This window comes from Rutidosis leptorrhynchoides, chromosome 10 (genome assembly GCF_046630445.1).
Source record: "Rutidosis leptorrhynchoides isolate AG116_Rl617_1_P2 chromosome 10, CSIRO_AGI_Rlap_v1, whole genome shotgun sequence".
NCBI lineage: Eukaryota > Viridiplantae > Streptophyta > Magnoliopsida > Asterales > Asteraceae > Rutidosis > Rutidosis leptorrhynchoides.
In genome coordinates this window covers 134,884,845-134,909,990 of record NC_092342.1, presented here as the reverse complement: position 1 = coordinate 134,909,990, position 25,146 = coordinate 134,884,845, and positions in this window count along the sequence as shown.

Genomic DNA, 25,146 nt, shown 5'->3' with positions numbered 1-25,146 from the left:
TGGTCAACCAGTTATCGTCTGTAGAGATGCCTCTTGTCGATGAAGTTCAGGCGCTACTGCTACTTAGTTCCATTCCCGATAGTTGGGAAACGTTGGTAGTAACACTCAGCAACTCAGCACCGAATGGCAAACTTACCATGTCAATGGTCAAGGATGCCCTATTCAGTGAAGAGGCAAGGAGAAAAAGGTGATCAGAAGTAGGGACGTAGTGTTCCATGAAAGTCAGACAATAGAAGATATTGAAAAGCCCACAATATCTCAGAAGACAAATGTTGCTGCTCAGGTGCCAGAGGCAACAACGAAATCATTCATGAGAAATGAATTTTCAGTGCAAGAAGAAATGCTAGAAGTAGAAGATAATGAGGAAAATGACGGTGCTGAGCAGGGGGAGCCACTACCCCATATGCCAGACGTTTCAGCACCATCACAAGGCCAAGATGATGGTGGATCTCCTCAGAATGTTCCAGAAGTTCGTAGATCTGAACGAGGTCGGATTCCATCGAGTAGATATCCAGAATCCGAGTACCATCTACTTACTGAAGATGGAGAACCAGAGAGTTTTCATGAAGCAGTAACTCATAAGGATAAAGAAAAATGGTTGCTCGCAATGCAGGATGAGATGGGTTCTCTACAGAAAAATCAAACTTATGAGACCGTAGAACTTCCACGCGGGAAGAAGGCACTGAAAAACAAATGGGTGTTCAAGCTGAAAAAGGATGGTAATGGAAAAATGGTGAAATACAAAGCACGGATTGTAGTCAAAGGATTCCAACAGAAGAAAGGAATTGATTTTGACGAGATATTTTCACCAGTAGTCAAGATGACTTCAATTAGAGTCATACTTGGATTGGTTGCAAGTATGAACTTGGAGTTTGAACAGATGGATGTAAAGACAGCTTTTCTTCATGGAGATTTACATGAAGAAATTTACATGGAGCAGCCAGAAGGTTTTGAGGTTTCAGGAGATAACCTCGTATGCAAGCTGAAGAAAAGTTTGTACGGTTTAAAGCAGGCACCTAGGCAGTGGTACAAGAAGTTTGACTCGTGCATGGTGAGTCAAGGGTACAAGAAAACTGCAGCAGATGAGTGTGTCTACATTCAGAAGTTTTCTGAAGGAGATTTTGTTGCTCTTCTACTATATGTAGACGATATTTTGATCGTAGGGAAAGATGCAACGAAGATCAACCAGCTGAAGAAGGAACTCTCGAAGTCTTTTGACATGAAAGACTTAGGACAGGCTCAACAGATTTTGGAAATGCAGATAACCCGAGACAGGAAGAATAAAAAGTTATGGCTATCTCAGGAGAAGTATATTGAACGAGTGCTTTCACGTTTTAATATGAACAATGCCAAACCTGTTAGCATTCCATTAGCTATCCATTTTAAGTTAAGCAAGAGTTCTTGTCCTTCATCCAAAGAAGAGATCGGGGAAATGTCTTCAGTACCATATTCTTCAGCAGTTGAAAGTTTGATGTATGCAATGGTGTGTACAAGGCCCGATATTGCTCACGCAGTGGGAACAGTGAGCCGTTTTCTCTCTAACCCCGGGAAAGAGCATTGGAATGCGGTAAAATGGATTCTCAGATATCTTAAAGGTACAACGAAGATATGTCTTTGTTACGGGGGAGCTGATCCAATCTTGGAAGGCTATACAGATGCAGATATGGCTTGAGATCCTGATAGTAGGAAATCTACTTCAGGATTCATTTACACTTTTGCAGGAGGAGCTGTTTCATGGCAATCAAGACTACAGAAGTGTGTTGCATTATCCACAACTGAAGCAGAATATATTGCTGCCGCGGAAGCTGGAAAAGAAATGTTGTGGTTAAAGCGTTATCTTCAAGAATTTGGAATCAAGCAAAAGGAGTACAGGGTACATTGTGACAGTCAGAGTGCTCTAGATTTGAGCAAGAACTCCATGTACCATTCCCGTACAAAACATATTGATATTCGCTATCATTGGATACGCGAGGTAATTGATCGACAACTGTTGAGACCTGTGAAGATCCATACAAAGGAGAATCCTGCGGATATGTTAATAAAGGTGGTGACTCGAGAGAAGTTGGAATTATGCAGAGACATAACTGGAATGTTTGTGGATTCGGCTGGAGGGGGAGAATTGAAGATTTCCAGCCTACAATCTAGAAGCCCACCTTCTAGATATTCAAAGTAGGCAACCTTGACAACTCATATGAAAGTAGCAAAGTTGATAACGATGACGGCCGCCAACCTTCTCCGATCACACCATTCCACCGCCATAGAATTTTTGCTATAAATAGAGATACAAACTTTCATTGTAAATCATCCCAAAAATCACTCAGAGAAGTGTAATCACAACCTAGATAGTGTGTGTGAGTTTGAGAGTTTTTTTTGTAAGAGTTTTGTAATACCCTGTAATCTATTCTTGTGAATAATAGAGTTATTTTCTCTCAAATTTATATCTCCCAACGTCCAGGTGATCCTCTCTTCCTAACAAGATTAATATTTCTTTTTATAAAAAATTTTGTATTATTTTTTTAATTAAATTAATATATATACTAAATATCGTAATTATACTAAAACCCTATTGGCTGCACAACCTTGCTTTTACTGTTATACTATTTAGGTCTACTCACACACTTCGAACAAAATACCCCACTCTAAAACGTTATCACCCACCCCCTCTTCCAGAACCTCCTTTTTCATTCTTCTCCAAAAATCCACCCTTCCTACCCATGTTTCATCCACTTCTTACTACTTGTAACACCCGTTTACCGAAAAGTCACTTGGTACATCTCACGTAGTCCTAAGGTATGTAATTTAATCTTTAAAACGGTTCTACATAGTTGTATATGACTTAAAATGATTGGAATTGAGTTTAGGGTGCAAACTGGTAAACTGTCGCGTATGAAATGACTTTATCGCGTTTTGAGTTGTCGCGTAGCGCGACATACATGGTTGGAACGCGATGGCTTGAAAATCCCATCCCTGACCAAATTATCGCATTTCAGTCGGGTCTGTCGCGTTTTGGGCATCGCGTAACGCGATGGGTAGTCGCGGATCGCGACATATGTCGATGTTTGACTATTTTAACCCGATTTAAATGGTATCTTTTGGGGTGTTTTGGTATTTTCACTATGGGGTCGGTTTTGAGAGTCTAAAAACTGATTCAACCTCATCCTATCCTCATTTATCATTTCTTCAACTACCCAAATTAAATCTAGAAAGAGAATTGAGGTTTTAGTGAGAGAGAGCTCACTTGGAGAAGAAGGAGACCAAATCTCGACCGATTTCAAGTATTAAAGTTATTCCCTACGTCTCTAGCTACGTGTTTATAGTGTTGGTAAGTCTTAACTCCATGTTTTGAGTTTAATTTGAGTTATGGCTCGGGTTTTGTCATTTAAGACTTATAAGACCTATTTGGGGGTTAAATGGGCGAATTTGGGTTAAGTTGTTGTAAAAAACCTTAAGGTGTGGTAATCTAGGGTTTGGTAATGTAATTTGGTGCTTAAAGTGTAATTGTGATGATAGATCACTAATACATTCATGTGTTAGTGAAAGTTTTGTAAATGGGTGCAAGTTTGGCCAAATTATAAGTTTTGATGACAAAATGGGTCAAATGGGTAATTGTTGACCTAATTGGGTAAGTTACTTATGAAATGAACTAAGTTTGTATTAGTTGGTGTTGTTAGACCTTAATCACTAGCTTTTAGTGATTTATGATGAGTCTTGGCCCCGAATGGGCGGTTTAGTGTAAATGGGCCATTTAATGCTTTTGGGTCATAAATGCACTAGTGAGGGTAGTTGGTAAATAGTCCAACTTGTTATGTGCATTGATTGGGCATTAATTGTACTAGGTGACTTGGTTTGAAGGTTACAAGTATTGTTAGAAATCTCACCAAGACGACAAGGTGAGTGGAATACTTATATATGTATGTATATGATTTATGTGCCCGTATTAAATGTGTACATAGCTGTTTTGTTCACATGGTTGTGAGTAATGGCCGTTATTAGGTGATGCCATAGCTGTTTTGGAACACTTTGAGGGAATACCATAGCCGTTTTGGGATACCTCGGGGTTAGCATACCATAGCCGTTTTGGGAGCTAATTGAATAATCGGTTCTTACTCACACGTGATCAAGTGATGCCATAGCCATTTTGGAACACTTGGGGGTGATGCCATAGCCGTTTTGGAACACCTCGGGGGTTAGCTGTAGTGACCCGAACTTTTTCATGTTTATATATATTAAATGAAATTGTTATTTACATGATTAAGTGTTTCCAACATATTAAGCAATCAAACTTGTTAAGATTTGATTAATTGAAATACGTTTCATATAGACAATTGACCACCCAAGTTGACCGGTGATTCACGAACGTTAAAACTTGTAAAAACTATATGATGACATATATATGGATATATATATAGTTAACATGTTATTATGATAGGTATGTATCTCATTAAGTATTTTAACAATGAGTTATATACATAAAAATGAGACTATTGAATTAAGAAACTCGAAAACGATATATATAACGCATATCGTTATAACAACGTCTTACTAAGTACATATGAATCATATTAAGATATTGATACACTTTGTTAAACATGTTAAATTATAAGCAAATATATCATTAAGTGTATTAACAATGAACTACATATGTAAAAAAAGACTACTAACTTAAGGATTTCGAAACGAGACATATATGTAACGATTATCGTTGTAACAACATTTAACTGTATATATATCATACTAAGATATATTAATATATCATAATATCATGATAATGTAATAATTTAACATCTCTTTAGATATAATAAACAATGGGTTAACAACATTTAACAAGATCGTTAACGTAAAGGTTTCAAAACAACATTTACATGTAACGACTAACGATGATTTAACGACTCAGTTAAAATGTATATACATGTAGTGTTTTAATATGTATTCATACGCTTTTGAAAGACTTCAAGACAATTATCAAAATACTTCTACTTAACAAAAATTCTTACAATTACATCCTCGTTCAGTTTCATCAACAATTCTACTCGTATGCACCCGTATTCGTACTCGTACAATACACATCTTTTAGATGTATGTACTATTGGTATATACACTCCAATGATCAGCTCTTAGCAGCCCATATGAGTCACCTAACACATGTGAGAACCATCATTTGGCAACTAGCATGAAATATCTCATAAAATTACAACAATATTAGTAATCATTCATGACTTATTTACATGTAAACAAAATTACACATCCTTTATATCTAATCCATATACCAATGATCAAAAACACCTAAAAACACTTTCATTCTTCAATTTTCTTCATCTAATTGATCTCTCTCAAGTTCTATCTTCAAGTTCTAAGTGTTCTTCATAAATTCTATAAGTTCTAGTTTCATAAAATCAAGAATACTTCCAAGTTTGCTAGCTTACTTCCAATCTTGTAAAGTGATCATCCAACCTCAAGAAATCTTTCTTATTTATAGTAAGATATCTTTCTAATACAAGGTAATACTCATATTCAAACTTTGATTCAATTTCTATAACTATAACAATCTTATTTCGAGTGGAAATCTTACTTGAACTTGTTTTCGTGTCATGATTCTGCTTCAAGAATTTTCAAGCCATCCAAGGATCCTTTGAAGTTAGATCTATTTTTCTCATTTCCAGTAGGTTTATCCACAAAACCTGAGATAGTAATGATGTTCATAACATCATTCGATTCATATATATAAAACTACCTTATTCGAAGGTTTAAACTTGAAATCACTAGAACATAGTTTAGTTAATTCTAAACTTGTTCGCAAACAAAAGTTAATCCTTCTAACTTGACTTTTAAAATCAACTAAACACATGTTCTATATCTATATGATATGCTAACTTAATGATTTAAAACCTGGAAACACGAAAAACACCGTAAAACCGGACATACGCCGTGGTAGTAACACCGCGGGCTGTTTTGGGTTTGATAATTAAAAACTATGATAAACTTTGATTTAAAAGTTGTTCTTCTAGGAAAATGATTTTTCTTATGAACATGAAACCATATCCAAAAATCATGGTTAAACTCAAAGTGGAAGTATGTTTTTCAAAATGGTCATCAAGACGTCGTTCTTTCGACTGAAATGACTACCTCTTACAAAAACGACTTGTAACTTATATTTACAACTATAAACCTATACTTTTTCTATTTAGATTCATAAAATAGAGTTCAATATGAAACCATAGCAATTTGATTCACTCAAAACGGATTTAAAACGAAGAAGTTATGCGTAAAACAAGATTGGATATTTTTTGATTGTTGTAGCTACGGAAAATATTGTAACATTTCTATACAAATCATATCCTAGCTAACTTATATTGTATTATACATGTATTGTAATATATTATGTAATCTTGGGATACCATACACACGTATGCAAATGTTTTGACATATCATATCGACCCATCTATATATATTATTTGGAACAACCATAGACACTCTATATGCAGTAATGTTGGAGTTAGCTATACAGGGTTGAGGTTGATTCTAAAAATATATATACTTTGAGTTGTGATCTAGCCTGAGACGTGTATATACTGGGTCGTGGATTGATTCAAGATAATATATATCGATTTATTTCTGTACATCTAACTATGGACAACAAGTTGTAGGTTACTAACGAGGACAAATGACTTAATAAACTTAAAACATCAAAATATATTAAAAGTGTTGTAAATATATTTTGAACATACTTTGTTATATATGTACATATTTATTATAGGTTCGTGAATCGACCAGTGGTCAAGTCTTACTTCCCAACGAAGTAAAAATCTGTGAAAGTGAGTTATAGTCCCACTTTTAAAATCAAATATTTTGGGATGAGAATACATGCAGTTTTATAAATGTTTTACAAAATAGACACAAGTAAATGAAACTACATTATGTGGGTGAATGATCGAAGCCGAATATGCCCCTTTTGCTTGGTAGCCTAAGAATTAGTAAACCGATCTACTGATTGACGCGAATCCTAAAGATAGATCTATTTAGCCTAACGAACCCCATCCAAAGTACCGGATGCTTTAGTACTTCGAATTCGTTTTTATCATGTCCGAAGGATTTCCCGAAATGATAGGGGATATTCTTATATGCATCTTGTTAATGTCGGTTATCAGGTGTTCATCATATGAATGATTTCTATCTCTATGTATGGGATGTATATTGAAATATGAAATCTTGTGGTCTATTAATGATTTGATAATATATAGGTTAAACCTATAACTCACCAACATTTTTGTTGACGTTTTAAGCATGTTTATTCTCATGTGATTATTAAGAGCTTCCGCTGTTGCATACTAAAATAAGGACAAGATTTGGAGTCCATGCTTGCATGATATTATGTAAAAACTGCATTCAAGAAACTTATTTTTGATGTAATATATTCTTATTGTAAACCATTATGTAATTGTCGTGTGTAAACGGTATATTTTAGATTATCATTATTTGATAATCTATGTAATGCTTTTTAAACCTTTATAGATAAAATAAAGGTTATGGTTGTTTTAAAAATGAATGCAGTCTTTGAAAAACGTCTCATATAGAGGTCAAAACCTCGCAACCAAATCAATTAATATGGAACGTTTATAATCAATATGAACGGGACATTTCATTTGGCATCAGAGCTGGTATAACGCCGTCCATGTGTGGTGGGTTAGCCGTAAAGGAGGTTCTCACAGTGTTACCTGTGACGAAGCATTGGCTCTTACTCCTTGCGATCCCTTACGAGGGTTGGCAGTAGCCGAGAGGTAGGCCCTAAAATCAGTATCTGAGGTACACTCAGTGGTCACCAGGCGGCAGTGTTGTAAATCTCCCGAGATCTCCTCGAGATCTCCCCCGAGATCTCGTTTTTAGAAGGTAACCGAGACGAGATGTTCATCTCCCGAGATTTCTCGATCAACCGGGTCAAACTTAGTCAAAGTCATGATTTCTCAGATTTTCTTGCTAATTTGTAAGATTTTCTTGTAAAATTCGTAATTTCTAAGATTTTTCCACTCATTTCTCGGATATTTTTATAAAATCTCTTAAAAACGTATATAAATATACATATATTTATGTTTTTATGTTTATTTTTATTAAAAAAACTATAAAGTCAATGTAAGTCAACGTCCGAGATCTCCCCGAGATTATTCCGAGATGCCGAGATCTCCCTAAAAAAGTCCATACGAGATCTCCACGATATCCAAGTTCTCCAACCTTGCCAGGCACTGAGTGGGACGATCGTTGTCCCCAATTGTATTTCAGTTGGTATCTGAGCGTTGGTCTTAGAGAACCAAAAATTTGCATTAGTGTGTCTTATCGAGTTTGTTAGGATACATTAGTGAGTCTAGACTTCGACCGTGTTTTCTTTAAAAACAATTGCTTAACACTTTTGTTGGAAACTATATATTATTAACATGTAAATATTATGTGATATATTAACCTCTTAATGTGTTTGATATTGTGTGATAGATGTATACCACTAGTACAAATCCCATCGATTCACCTAATAATAATAATGAAGAGTCGAATATATTTTGGGAAGATTCACAAATTCCCGAAGAGAAACCGGAAGAAGAGGAACCGGAAGAGGAGGAACCGGAAGAGGAGGAACCAGAAGAAGAGGAACCGAAAGAGGAGGAACTGGAAGAGGAGGAACCGAAAGAAGAAGAGGTTCCAGAGGAAGAAATATTGATACCTATAGTAAATCGATTAAATAAAAGAAAATCCTCAACCAACGGACCAAAGTTAATAATGGTCAATGGTGTTTCCGGCGAGGAAGCAAAATATTGGGAAGATTATCAATTTTACGATGAATCGGATCCCGATGAGGATTCCGATGATGTTATAGAAATTACCTCGACCCAATTTAATAAAGCGAAAGAAAATAATAAGGGAAAAGGTATAAAAATAGAGAAACCCGATTCCAACCCCGATGAACTTTATATGTATCGGCAACATCCGTATTTCCTAAAATGTAACAATGACCCGGGAACCTCTAAACCACCAAGTTTTTCTAAACTATTGTGGAAAATGACGGCTCGTATTAGAGGAACACCATATATTCCTAGAAAATTAGGAAAATGAACCAAGTCCGAAGAAGAAGAAACCAGTGATTCAGATTAGAGGGTTGTAATCATGTTGTGTATTATATGTATTGTAGTGTGCTTGTACTTTTATGTTCTATGTAAAAAATTGCTTGTATTGTTTGTTAATTATCTTTTACGAATCTAATCCTTGTCTATTTTACAGTATAAAAACAAAATGGATGTTAAGGGTAGACAACCGAATATTTTAGAAGATCTACCAGAGGATATGATTGAGGAAATCTTGTCTAGAGTCGGTCAGAATTCTTCAGCACAATTAATTATGGCAAAATTAACTTGTCAAACATTTGAAAGACTTTCCAGAAATGCCTTAGTTTATAAAAGGCTTTCCTTTGATAGGTGGGCTATATCACATTGGGGATACCGTAAGTTACGCCGTATTTTCTTTAAAGCGTTAAATGCGGGAAACCCAAATGCAATTTTATGCTACGGGTTAAGAACCTATTTTGACTCAACATATCCCAACATAGGATTTCATGAATTAGAAAGAGCTTCTAACATGCAACATAAAGAAGCATGTTATGCTTACGGGTTAGTGATGTTCGCTTCTTACCAAAGTGAGAAAAAGAACATCGGATTGCAGCTTTTAAATAAAACCTTCCCACAAGTGACGGATTCAGTAATTGGGGTGAGAAACAAGGTTTTTAGATTATTACGGGGCTGTTGGACATTACGAAACCCTTATCCTTTTGACGACATTACAACATGCTGCCTAGCCAATGGTCATAACAGTTATTTTCCACAAGACCAAGGATGGGAAGTCGTCTTAGTAAAACCAGAATGCATGACTTGTTTCTGGACTTATGAATTACATGTCTTTAGTTTCTTTGCTGAACAACTTGTGTATTAACTAGATTTATCTTCAAAACTGTCCTGTATCAAAGTGTACTATATTTCATGTTATATGTAATATAGCGATGTTGTAAGTTTGAAGAATATTTATATGTGATATATTATTATAATCAGTTTTTCATATGGAATTGTAGTAGTTGAATTGTATATTAGCTACTAAGTATGAACTTAACGGGTAGGTAGTACCTGAATTTAAACTTATAAAACGCTAATATGAAGAAAAAGCTTTTATAAATGAGTTCATATTATGCTACGAAATACTATTGACTACTCTTAATATTCTGTATGATTAACTCAATTCAGTTGGCTATTTTGAAGGAAATGGCACCGACTACTCGACATACCATGAATATGAGCGAAGAGAAATTTTGTACCTTTCTTGCTGCAAACATAGCCGCAGTACAGGCTACGCTACATACCAAAAATAACTCTGAATCTAGCAATGCAGCTAACGGCGCAAGAAATCATGTAGGATGCTCCTACAAAGAATTCACTGCCTGCAAACCTTTGGAATTTGATGGAACCGAAGGACCAATTGGATTGAAACGGTGGACCGAGAAAGTCGAATCGGCGTTTGCCATAAGTAAGTGTACTGAAGAGGACAAAGTTAATACGCTATGCATACCTTCACAGGTACTGCGTTAACGTGGTGGAACACCTATCTTGAACATGTAGGACAAAATGCTGCTTACGCACTACCGTGGTCGGCATTCAAGCAATTGATGAACGAGCAGTACCGTCCTAGAAACGAAGTCAATAAGCTCAAGGTAGAGCTTAGAGAGTTACGAACACAAGGGTTCGACGTTACCACGTATGAACGATGATTCACAGAGTTGTACCTATTGTGTCCGGGAGCGTTCGAAGATGAAGAAGAGAAGATCGACGCGTTTGTAAAAGGGTTACCAGTAAGGATTCAAGAAGATGTGAGTTCACACGAGCCCGCTTCCATACAAAAGGCAAGTCAAATGGCTCATAAAATCATAAATCAGATTGAGGGAAGAATTAAAGAGCAGGCGGCCGAAGAAGCCAACACGAAACAACTCAAGAGGAAGTGGGAGGAAAACGGTGACAAGAGTCACCAGTACAACAACAATAACAATTACAACCACAATCGCAACAACTATCCCAACAACCGCAACAACAATCGCAACAATAACCGCAATTCTAACAATAACTACAACAAACATCCCAACAACAACAACAACTACAACAACCGTTTCAACAACAATAACAATCCCAACAACAACCTCAATAACAACAACGGCAACAAAAACCAAAAACAGCCATGTCATAGGTGTGAAGAAAATCATCAGGGGTTTTGCACGATATTTTGAAACAGGTGTAAAAGAAATGGTCATAGCGCGACAAAGTGTGAGGTCTACGGACCAAAGTTTAACAGAACTAAAGGAACAAATAGTGTCGGAACAAGTAATGCCGGAACGAATAGTGTCGGAGCAAGTAATACCAACGCTGTTTGTTATAAATGTGGAAAACCAGACCACATTATTAGAAATTGCCCAAATAAGGGGAATACTAATGGGCAGGGCCGTGGAAGAGTTTTCAATATTAATGCGGTAGAAGCACAGGAAGACCCGAAGCTTGTTACGGGTACGTTTCTTGTTGATGATAAATCTGCTTATGTTTTATTTGATTCGGGTGCGGATAGAAGCTATATGAGTAGAGAATTTTTTGCTAAATTAAGTTGCCCATTGACGCCTTTGGATAATAAATTTTTACTCGAATTAGCAAATTGTAAATTGATTTCAGCAGATAATATATGTCGGGATAGAGAAATTAAAATGGGTGATGAAACGTTTAAGATTGATTTAATACCAGTCGAGTTAGGGAGTTTTGTTGTAATAATTGGCATGGACTGCCCGAAGAAGGTAAGAGCAGAGGTCGTTTGTTACAAAAATGCGATTCGCATTATGCGTGAAAAAGGAAAACCTTTAATGGTGTACGGAGAAAAGAACAACGCGAAGTTAAATCTTATTAGTAGTTTGAAGGCGTAAAAACTAATAAGAAAAGGTTGTTACGTCATTCTAGCACACATCGAGGAAGTTAAACCTGAAGAAAAGAACATCAGTGATGTTCCCGTCGTAAAAGAATTTCCCGATGTATTTCTGAAAGAATTACCGGGATTACCCCCACATCAATCCGTTGAATTTCAAATAGACCTTGTACAAGGAGCTGCACCAATAGCTCGTGCTCCATACAGACTCGCACCCAGCGAAATGAAAGAATTACAAAGTCAGTTACAGAAACTTTTAGAGCGTGGTTTCATTCGACCAAGTACATCACCATGGGGAGCTCCTGTTCTGTTTGTCAAGAAGAAAGATGGTACATTCAGATTGTGTATCGACTACTGAGAGTTGAACAAACTTACCATCAAGAACCGTTACCCATTACCGAGAATCGACGACTTATTTGATCAACTACAAGGCTCGTCGGTTTATTCAAAGATCGATTTACGTTCTGGATATCACCAAATGCGGGGTGAAAGAGGATGACATTTCGAAGACTGCTTTTAGGACGCGTTACGGTCATTACGAGTTTATGGTTATGCTGTTTGGATTGACTAACGCACCAGCTGTGTTCATGGACCTCATGAACCGAGTGTGTGGGCCATATCTTGACAAGTTTGTCATTGTTTTCATCGATGACATACTTATTTACTATAAGAATGATCAAGAGCACGAAGAACATTTGAGAAAAGTGCTAGAGTTGCTGAGATAAGAAAAACTGTACGCTAAGTTTTCAAAGTGTGCATTTTGGTTGGAAGAAGTTCAATTCCTCGGTCATATAGTGAACAAAGAAGGTATTCTGGTGGATCCAGCAAAGATTGAAACCGTTGAAAAGTGGGAAACCCCGAAAACTCCGAAACACATACGCCAATTTTTAGGGCTAGCTGGTTATTACAGGAGATTCATCCAAGATTTTTACAAAATAGCAAAACCCTTGACTGCATTAACGCATAAAGGGAGGAAATTTGAATGGAAGGATGAACAAAAAAAGCGTTTCAATTGTTGAAGAAAAAGTTAACTATGGCACCTATATTGTCATTACCTGAAGAGAATGATGATTTTGTGATATATTGTGACGCCTCAAAGCAAGGTCTCGGTTGTGTATTAATGCAACGAACGAAGGTAATTGCGTATGCGTCTAGACAATTAAAGATTCACGAGCAGAATTATACGACGCATGATTTGGATTTAGGCGCAGTTGTTTTTGCATTAAAGATTTGGAGGCACTACTTATATGGGGTCAAAAGTATTATATATACCGACCACAAAAGTCTTCAACACATATTTAATCAGAAACAACTGAATATGAGGAAGCGTAGGTGGATTGAATTGTTGAATGATTATGACTTTGAGATTCGTTACCACCCATGGAAGGCAAATGTGGTAGCCGACGCCTTGAGCAGAAAGGACAGAGAACCCATTCGAGTAAAAGCTATGAATATAATGATTCACACTGACCTTATTACTCAAATAAAGGAGGCACAACAAGGAGTTTTAAAAGAGGAAAATTTAAAGGATGAAATACCCAAAGGATCTGAGAAGCATCTTAATATTCGGGAAGACGGAACCCGGTATAGGGCTGAAAGAATTTGGGTACCAAAATTTGGAGATATGAGAGAATTGGTACTTAGAGAAGCTCATAAAACCAGATACTCATTACATCCTGGAACAGAGAAGATGTACAAGGATCTCAAGAAACATTTTTGGTGGCCGGGTATGAAATCCGATGTTGCTAAATACGTAGGAGAATGTTTGACGTATTCTAAGGTCAAAGCGGAGCATCAGAAACCATCAGGTCTACTTCAACAACCCGAAATCTCGGAATGGAAATGGGAAAACATTACCATGGATTTCATCACTAAATTGCTAAGGACTGCAAGTGGTTTTGATACTATTTGGGTAATAGTTGATCGTCTCACCAAATCAACACACTTCCTGCCAATAAGAGAAGATAACAAGATGGAGAAGTTAGCACGACTGTATTTGAAGGAAGTCATCTCCAGACATGGAATACCAATCTCTATTATCTCTGATAGGGATGGAAGATTTATTTCAAGATTCTGGCAGACATTACAGCAAGCATTAAGAACTCGTCTAGACATGAGTACTGCCTATCATCCACAAACTGATGGGTAGAGCGAAAGGACGATACAAACGCTTGAAGACATGCTACGAGCATGTGTTATTGATTTTAGAAATAGTTGGGATCGACATCTACCGTTAGCAGAATTTTCCTACAACAACAATAACTACCATTTAAGCATTGAGATGGCGCCGTTTGAAGCACTTTATACTAGAAAGTGCAGGTCTCCGATTTTTTGGAGTGAAGTGGGGGATAGACAGATTACGGGTCCAGAGATAATACAAGAAACTACCGAGAAGATCATCCAAATTCAACAATGGTTGAAAACCGCCCAAAGTAGACAAAAGAGCTACACTGACATTAAAAGAAAAGATATTGAATTTGAAATTGGAGAGATGGTCATGCTTAAGGTTGCACCTTGGAAAGGCGTTGTTCGATTTGGTAAACGAGAGAAATTAAATCCAAGGTATATAGGACCATTCAAGATTATTGATCATGTCGGACCAGTAGCTTACCAACTTGAATTACCACAACAACTCGCGGCTGTACATAACACTTTCCACGTCTCGAATTTGAAGAAATATTTTGCTAAAGAAGATCTCACTATTCCGTTAGACGAAATCCAAATCAACGAAAAACTTCAATTCATCGAAGAACCCGTCGAAATAATGGATCGTGAGGTTAAAAGACTTAAGCAAAACAAAATACCAATTGTTAAGGTTCGATGGAATGCTCGTAGAGGACCCAAGTTCACCTGGGAACGAGAAGATCAGATGAAGAAGAAATACCCGCACTTATTTCCAGAAGATACGTCAACACCTCCAACTGCTTAAAATTTCGGGATAAAATTTATATAACGGGTAGGTACTATAGTGACCCGAACTTTTTCATGTTTATATATATTAAATGAAATTTTTATTTACATGATTAAGTGTTTCCAACATGTTAAGCAATCAAACTTGTTAAGATTTGATTAATTGAAATAGGTTTCATATAGACAATTGACCACCCAAGTTGACCGGTGATTCACGAACGTTAAAACTTGTAAAAACTATATGATGACATATATATGGATATATATATATATATATATATATATATATATATATATATATATATATATATATATATATATATATATATATATATATATATAGTTAACATGTTATTATTATAGGTATGTATCTCATATAGTATTTTAACGATGAGTTATATACATAAAAATGAGACTATTGAATTAAGAAACTCTAAAACGATATATATAACGCATATCGTTATAACAACGTCTTACTAAGTACATATGAATCATATTAAGATATTGATACACTTTGTTAAACATGTTAAATTATAAGTAAATATATCATTAAGTGTATTAACAATGAACTACATATGTAAAAACAAGGCTACTAACTTAAGGATTTCGAAACGAGACATATATGTAACGATTATCGTTGTAACAACATTTAACTGTATATATATCATACTAAGATATATTGATATATCATAATATCATGATAATGTAATAATTTAACATCTCTTTATATATAATAAACAATGGGTTAACAACATTTAACAAGATCGTTAACCTAAAAGTTTCAAAACAACATTTACATGTAACGACTAACGATGATTTAACGACTCAGTTAAAATGTATATACATGTAGTGTTTTAATATGTATTCATACGCTTTTGAAAGACTTCAAGACAATTATCAAAATACTTCTACTTAACAAAAATGCTTACAATTACATCCTCATTCAGTTTCATCAACAATTCTACTCGTATGCACCCGTATTCGTACTCGTACAATACACAGCTTTTAGATGTATGTACTATTGGTATATACACTCCAATGATCAGCTCTTAGCAGCCCATTTCAGTCACCTAACACATGTGGAAACCATCATTTGGCAACTAGCAAAAAATATCTCATAAAATTACAAAAATATTAGTAATCATTCATGACTTATTTACATGTAAACAAAATTACACATCCTTTATATCTAATCCATATACCAACGACCAAAAACACCTATAAACACTTTCATTCTTCAATTTTCTTTATCTAATTAATCTCTCTCAAGTTCTATCTTCAAGTTCTAAGTGTTCTTCATAAATTCTATAAGTTCTAGTTTCATAAAATCAAGAATACTTCCAAGTTTGCGAGCTTACTTCCAATCTTGTAAAGTGATCATCCAACCTCAATAAATCTTTCTTATTTACAGCAATATATCTTTCTAATACAAGGTAATACTCATATTCAAACTTTGATTCAATTTCTATAACTATAACAATCTTATTTCGAGTGGAAATCTTACTTGAACTTGTTTTCGTGTCATGATTCTGCTTCAAGAAATTTTAAGCCATCCAAGGATCCTTTGAAGCTAGATCTATTTTTATCATTTCCAGTAGGTTTATCCACAAAACCTGAGGTAGTAATGATGTTCATAACATCATTCGATACATATATATAAAACTACCTTATTCAAAAGTTTAAACTTGAAATCACTAGAACATAGTTTAGTTAATTCTAAACTTGTTCGCAAACAAAAGTTAATCCTTCTAACTTGACTTTTAAAATCAACTAAACACATGTTCTATATCTATATGATATGCTAACTTAATGATTTAAAACCTGGAAACACGAAAAATACCGTAAAACCGGACATACGCTGTCGTAGTAACACCGCGGGCTGTTTTGAGTTTGATAATTAAAAACTATGATTAGCTTCGATTTAAAAGTTGTTCTTCTGGGAAAATGATTTTTCTTATGAACATGAAACTATATCCAAAAATCATGGTTAAACTCAAAGTGGAAGTATGTTTTTCAAAATGGTCATCAAGACGTCGTTCTTTCGACTGAAATGACTACCTCTTATAAAAATGACTTGTAACTTATATTTCCGACTATAAAACTATACTTTTTCTATTTAGATTCATAAAATAGAGTTCAATATGAAACCATAGCAATTTGATTCACTCAAAACGGATTTAAAATGAAGAAGTTATGGGTAAAACAAGATTGGATATTTTTTGATTGTTGTAGCTACGGGAAATATTGTAACAATTCTATACAAATCATATCCTAGCTAACTTATATTGTATTATACATGTATTGTAATATATTATGTAATCTTGGGATACCATAGACACGTATGCAAAAGTTTTGACATATCATATCGACACATCTATATATATTATTTGAAACAACCATAGACACTCTATATGCAGTAATGTTGGAGTTAGCTATACAGGGTTGAGGTTGATTCCAAAAATATATATATACTTTGAGTTGTGATCTAGCCTGAGACGTGTATACACTGGGTCGTGGATTGATTCAAGATAATATATATCGATTTATTTCTGTACATCTAACTATGGACAACTAGTTGTAGGTTACTAACGAGGACAGCTGACTTAATAAACTTAAAACATCAAAATGTATTAAAAGTGTTGTAAATATATTTTAAACATACTTTGTTATATATGTACATATTTGTTATAGGTTCGTGAATCGACCAGTGGCCAAGTCTTACTTCCCGACGAAGTAAAAATCTGTGAAAGTGAGTTATAGTCCCACTTTTAAAATCTAATATTTTGGGATGAGAATACATCCAGTTTTATAAATGTTTTACAAAATAGACACAAGTAAATGAAACTACATTATACGGGTGAATGATCGAAGTCAAATATGCCCCTTTTGCTTGGTAGCCTAAGAATTAGTAAACCGATCTACTAATTGACGTGAATCCTAAAGATAGATCTATTGGGCCTAACGAACCCCATCCAAAGTACCGGATGCTTTAGTACTTCGAATTTGTTTTTATCATGTCCGAAGGATTTCCCGGAATGATAGGGGTTATTCTTATATGCATCTTGTTAATCTCGGTTACCAGGTGTTCACCATATGAATGATTTTTATCTCTATGTATGGAATGTATATTGAAATATGAAATCTTGTGGTCTATTATTATGATTTGATAATATATAGGTTAAACCTATAACTCACCAACATTTTTGTTGACGTTTTAAGCATGTTTATTCTCAGGTGATTATTAAGAGCTTCCGCTGTTGCATACTAAAATAAGGACAAGATTTGGAGTCCATGCTTGTACGATATTATGTAAAAACTGCATTCAAGAAACTTATTTTTGATGTAATATATTCTTATTGTAAATCATTATGTAATGGTCATGTGTAAACGGTATATTTTAGATTATCATTATTTGATAATGTATGTAATGCTTTTTAAACCTTTATAGATAAAATAAAGGTTATGGTTGTTTTAAAAATGAATGCAGTCTTTGAAAAACGTCTCATATAGAGGTCAAGACCTCGCAACGAAATCAATTAATATGGAACGTTTATAATCAATATGAACGGGACATTTCATTAGCATACCATAGCCGTTTTTGGGAGCTAACGGTTGTTATGAACATCGATGACTTGTTTGCGAGGTCATTCCCTTGCGATATTGGTTAACCATGGTTTATACTTGTTGATGTTTAGCATTTCATTATTATTATGATTATTATGCTATTGATATTGCTAGTTGTACATTTTGATGATACTAGCTTTTGTTATATGATGATATGTGATTATATGCATTGTATGATGTGGTGGATGCGAGTAGGTAAGTTATATATGCATGTATATATTTATTCTACTCACTAGCTTTAGCTTACCCTCTCGTTGTTTATATTTTTAGATGCTGGCGCGGATCGTGGCAAGGGTAAAGTTGTGGACTAGGCTTTTCCTCTTAGGTGCCTAGAGGATGCTTTTGGAAGTTCGACCTAATGTTTGGGTAGTTTAACCCCAAACCCATGCTCTAGTGATGTTTGGAACTTAAACTAATTGGTCGTAACTTATATTTTTGGGAATTGTAAAATGGGACATCGAACCCGAATGTTGATGTAAACTTTTAATTAAGCGTATGCGCCATTTGAAACATGTAGTAATTAATTATGATTGATGATTGATGTGCATAACGACATGTTATACTTTTAAAAAATATATATATATATGTATGTTTTTAATTATATAACGGGTTGGGTCGTTACAAGTGGTATTAGAGCATGGTCTAAGGGATTTAGGTGATTTGAGATAGGCGCCTAGACTTAGACTTTTGTGTTGTTGAGTTATATGCGGAACTTGTAGGACTACGGGTCGGTATGGGTTTTGATTAGTGCCTTGGTGCATAGGTGGATTATCTATGCTATGTTGTGATGTTACTAATCATGCGTTATTGTTTTGAACATCGAGCAAAATGGTTGTGATACGTTTGAGCATGGCACAAAATGCGAGCGTAATAGTGAGTCGCGACCACTATTACGGTTGCAAGTCAAGTCAAGCAAGGACGTGCGACAAGTATTGAGCTAGGTGTGTTGCGCGTGCGGTCAAATGTATGTATATATTGTAGTGACCCGTCCTAATCCATCCGGACGAAGTCCATATCGATTATAAACGATTCACAACAGTTGATTACATCGTAAGGTACTTGACCTCTATATGATATATTTTACAAACATTGCATTCATTTTTGAAAAGACAATCTTTCATTACATCGAAAATTGACGGCATGCATACCATTTTATAATATATCTAACTATAATTGACTTAATAATAATCTTGATGAACTCAATGACTCGAATGTAACGTATTTTGAAATATGTCATGAATGATTCCAAGTAATATCTTTAAAATGAGCAATTGCACAGCGGAAGATTTCTTTCATACCTGAGAATAAACATGCTTTAAAGTGTCAACCAAAAGGTGGCGAGTTCATTAGTTTATCATAAATAATCATTTTAGATAGTATAATAGACCACAAGATTTCATTTTCATAAATATCATTCTCGTGTCAGGCATTTCGCAAACTGCATAGAGATAAAAATCATTCATATGGTGAACGCTTGATAACCGAACTAACAGGATGCATATAGAATATCCCCATCTTTCCGGGACTCTCATCGGACATGATAATCGAAGTACTAAATCATTCGTAACCCGAATGGGACATGTCAAGGTCCATAGATCTATCTTTAGGATTCGCGTCAATTAGGGGCCATTTCCCTAATTCTTAGGCTACCAAGCTAAAAAGGGGTATATTCGATATAATAATCCAACCATAGAATGTAGTTTCGATTACTTGTGTCTATTTTGTAAAACATTTATAAAAGCAGTGCATGTATTCTCAGTCCCAAAATATATATTGCAAAAGCATTTAAAAAGGGAGCAAATGAAACTCACCTAATGTATTTTGTAGTAAAAATACATATGACTATATTGAACAATGCAGGGTTGGCCTCGGATTCACGAACCGATATCATTTGTATATTTATTAATATACATAATTGTAATCGAACAATATATATGTATTTATTATTAATGATATAATTTTTATATATATATATAATAAATTAATAAGTTTCATTATATACATTTTCATTATATATATATATATATATATATATATATATATATATATATATATATATATATATATATATATATATATATATATATATATATATATATATATATATATATATATATATATATATATATATAAAATTATTAGTATAATTAAGTTAAATATATGTTTATGAAGATCATTTGTTTGTGAAATTAATAATTATGATAATACTAGTATTAGTAATAATATTGATACTATATAGCAAAAAGTGATAATAATAATGTTAATGGAAATTATGATGTTAATAATGATAATAATGTTAAGTTTTATAAAGATAATTAGGATAACAACAATTATAAGACTTTTGATAACTCATTTAAAACATACTTTAATTAAAATCTTAATAATTTTCATAATAATATTTATATCCACGATTTCTACGTTTATAATATTGACAATATTATTAAAACCTGTATATTCATAGTCATAATAATCATAACCTTCGTGTTTAATTTACAAACTAATGACTATGGTTTCTTTTACATTAATTTTGTAATCCTAATCCTAATTTTCATGTATTCATATAATTATTATACTAGTAATAATACTGATAATAATATTATTAATTACAAAATGATACAAGTGTTAATTTTTAATGAAACTAATAATTAATTTTTTTTATTGTTTTCATAGAAATAATGATAATCATATTCATAGTAACAATAATAATAATACTAATAACAATCAAGTTCATAATGATAATAGTTAATATCCATAATCAATAATAATAACAACAATACTAATCCTAATAACAATAACTATCAATGACAATAATAATAATAATGACAATAATAATGATAAGAATAATAATAATAATAATAAATATAATAAATATTTATAAGCAAGGAAAACTACCTTAATGAGCCCTTTTAAAAAAAAATGCACGAAACCGGGCTCGAACCCACGACCTCTCGCCCACCCGGTAACACCCTTAACCATATCACTAAATCTGTTTTTCCTGAATTACTCCTATCCTAATTATAAATAAACCCTTCTTTCTTATTCCTTGTTCTTCATCTTCATTAAACACCAACGACTGTAATCCCTTCAAACTACTCAACCATTTCAAATTTCAATTTTTGTCATCTTAATTAAATCAAGGATTACTTGTGTGATTAACAGAAACAAACACACAGAAAAAAATATTAAACAGACCCTGCTGGAGTCCGTCGAAGGGTAAAAAAAATAAAAATTTGATTTTGATTTTGATAAGGTTTTAGAAAATTGTTACTACACGAATTATATTTAAAATCGTTCCTAGAATCTAATGGAATCATCAATTTAACCTGTAACGTAAACACCAATTTGAATTTATTTAAGAACATGATGGTTGACTGTTTATTTTAAAAGTTTGACATTCAAAATTCGACATCAAGAGAAAGAATTGGAAATTCAAAATTTACAGATAGTTGGAGTGGATGATTCCTTACAAGACTGCATTAACAGATTTTGGAAATTGATTCGAAATTGAGTTTTGGATTAAGCCTTTCGTGACAGAGGAACCGAAGTGGTTCCTAATTTCGCTGCTTAATTCTTCAGTTATCAGATGTTACAAAGTGATTATGATTGAGAGTAATGATGAATAATTGAACGATGAATTTTTCCACAATTCTGAAGTAGTCGATTGATATAAGATGAGGAGGTTTGCTCGACATAGAGTCACGGGTAAACAAGAAATAAAAATAAAATAAAAGCTGATCGGTACCTATAAATATACGCTGTATTATCTGTTTTTATATATTTTATTAATTATTAATAAATAAATATCATAATAATAATACTATTAATATTAATAATAAAAATAAAAATACTAATTTAATAATAATAATAATACTTTTATTAGTGATAATGATAATTAGTTGTATTGTGATAGCAATAACAATATTTATAATAATTTTAATAATAACTTTAGTAATAATGATATTACAAATAATATTTATAATAAAATTAGTAATTATATAAATGATAATAATAATTAATTATATATTAATGTGAATATGAATGTAAAATGACGTGACACAGAAAGTTAGTATATTCTTTTGGATCGATTAGAAACAAAGAAAGGAGTATGATTGATGACAGGTGGTTGTTTGATTGATACATACAAGAAACAGAAAAAAATTGGTGATAATTGATTCCACCCGTCATCTATCTATTTGTACATATATAGTCACAGAAAACAAATAAGAAAGGTGTGGTTTCTTTGAATGTAAGTATATATATATATATATATATATATATATATATATATATATATATATATATATATATATATATATATATATTATGATTTAATGGGTTCAGTGGTTGTAGAAAGCAAGCAAACAAATATAGTAACACATCACTAATTGATATCTTGACTAAATTACGGCTACCAGAATTATATATAATAATATAAATAATATAATAATAATAAACATGTGAATTAAAAACCAATAGTTAAGCCGTCATTAATTTTGAACTAACGTTAATTTGTATATTATCATAAGTTCGTTTTTAACTTGTTTAATATCAATCGAGATGACAAACGAGTATTATCATCGTTTTCTAAATATATTAGAAACCATATATATTCAATATTTAAACACGTTTTAAATAACACGTTTTATTTTATCGTAAGTTATTTATATATTTAATTCTAACAATTAATATTTCAATTTATTATACATATACATAATTTATATACATATCTATTTACCAATAGTTGTTTGTGAATCGTCGGCATAGCCAAAGGTCAAATGCATTCACGTAACTGCTTCAAAATTTTGAGATTCAACTTTACAGACTTTGCTTATCGTGTCGGAAACATATAAAGATTAAGTTTAAATTTAGTCGAAAATTACCGGGTCATCACAGTACCTACCCGTTCAAGAAATTTCGTCCCGAAATTTGAGTGAGGTGGTCATGGCTTACAATAAAAATGTTTTCATGACCAATATGAATTGATAATTAGAGGTTTATCATCATTGAATAATAATGATAAAATAATTCGATTGATTGAATTTAGAAAATAAGTTGCGTCTTAACTTTTGACGTTGTCTTGGTTGAATTCCGGAATTCAAGGGATTTAAAGAAAATCTTCGAAATCTAAAAGATTTGATTCTTCGACGAATAAAGAAATTAATAACTCTATAATTAAATACGGAGATCTGCCTCGATTACTCTGTCTGATATTTCCATTATAAATTAAACTTTTCTGTTCCATTATTCTCACCATTCCTATACTTTCTTTCTTAGTTCATACATCCAAAAGATTGTGAAAATGCTTAATCCTGTTCTAATCCTTGATATTTTCTAATTATCATTTCTGTCATCCTTCTTTTCAATCTTCCACCAAAAGAATCTGTTTACTTCTACTATTACCTTAGGGTGATACTATTCTTAATTATACCGTGTCTTTATATTGCTATTCGTATTAATATTCATGGTTTGTAACCTCCGTGTTGTTATTGGGCTTTATATTTTCTCTTATATTTTGGAGCTCTTTGCCTTTTTATTCTCCTCTCGACCTCTGGTAAAGCGAGTAATGGTCCAGAATTCGTAAGTATGGAGTTTCGATTGAACTTAATGTTCTAAATAAGAAAGAACGTAATACAATGGTTTGATTTGTCAAATTACTAGAATCACTGAGAATAGATCTATCAAGAATATATTTTCTTGATATGTTTGAAGGTTGAATAGATTGAACAAGTCGTGTAACATGGCTCATGATGATGTTTTGGTCTGTGAATCATCATGTTTCATTAGAAACTCAGCATGACTTACTGTAATATAATCACGTTAATCAAGTGTCATTATATTATACTAACTCATGCATCAATTTCCAACACTACTTCAAAATCATTCATAATTCAAACTCGAATTTTAAAGAAATTTAGAAACTAAAGTATTTTTCTTTATGATGTAATACGGATAGCACGAAGAGATAACTAATTTCGGACAAGAAGATTTATGAAACTATCCTCAGAAAAATCGAAGATATTTATGATGATATTTTGGGATTTTCTAAGTTCGATGGTTGATGAAGAAAGATTTTCTACAAGATTTTAACATGACCTCGGAGCAAGATATTCTCTAAAGATTTCATCGGATCCAAAATTACCTGGATCCTTTGAATATAGGGTTTGGTCCTTGTATTTGTCCTTGGTCTCCTTCATGGTTAGCTCAATCTGTTTTTCAGTACCAAATTTTCTATATAGCGTTCCTAACACTCCTTTCTTTATCATCAAACTTTTGGCTGTTTAGACCATCTACCATTTTTCTGTCTCCTCTGCATTTAATGCTACGATATCTGAATCATCGGTTATCAATCCGAGGAGGTTTCAGGAGAATTGTGTTTTTAGATGATTAAACGTTGATGGTAATATGGTGGAATATAAAAGGTTCCCCGGTAATAATAAAAGAGCACGCATATATATCAAAGTTATAATAAAGTTGTTTCGAACGAAAAGTCGAAATTGTCTTGCTGAAGCTGTGAAAAATTTGCTACTTTGAAAGGATTTATCAAGTTATTTTAGGTAATAATAACACTAAGGAATTAACACAACTACGTGTTAAACGTTTACTCAGGTTCTGAGTGTTTTTCAGGTGCAACACTAT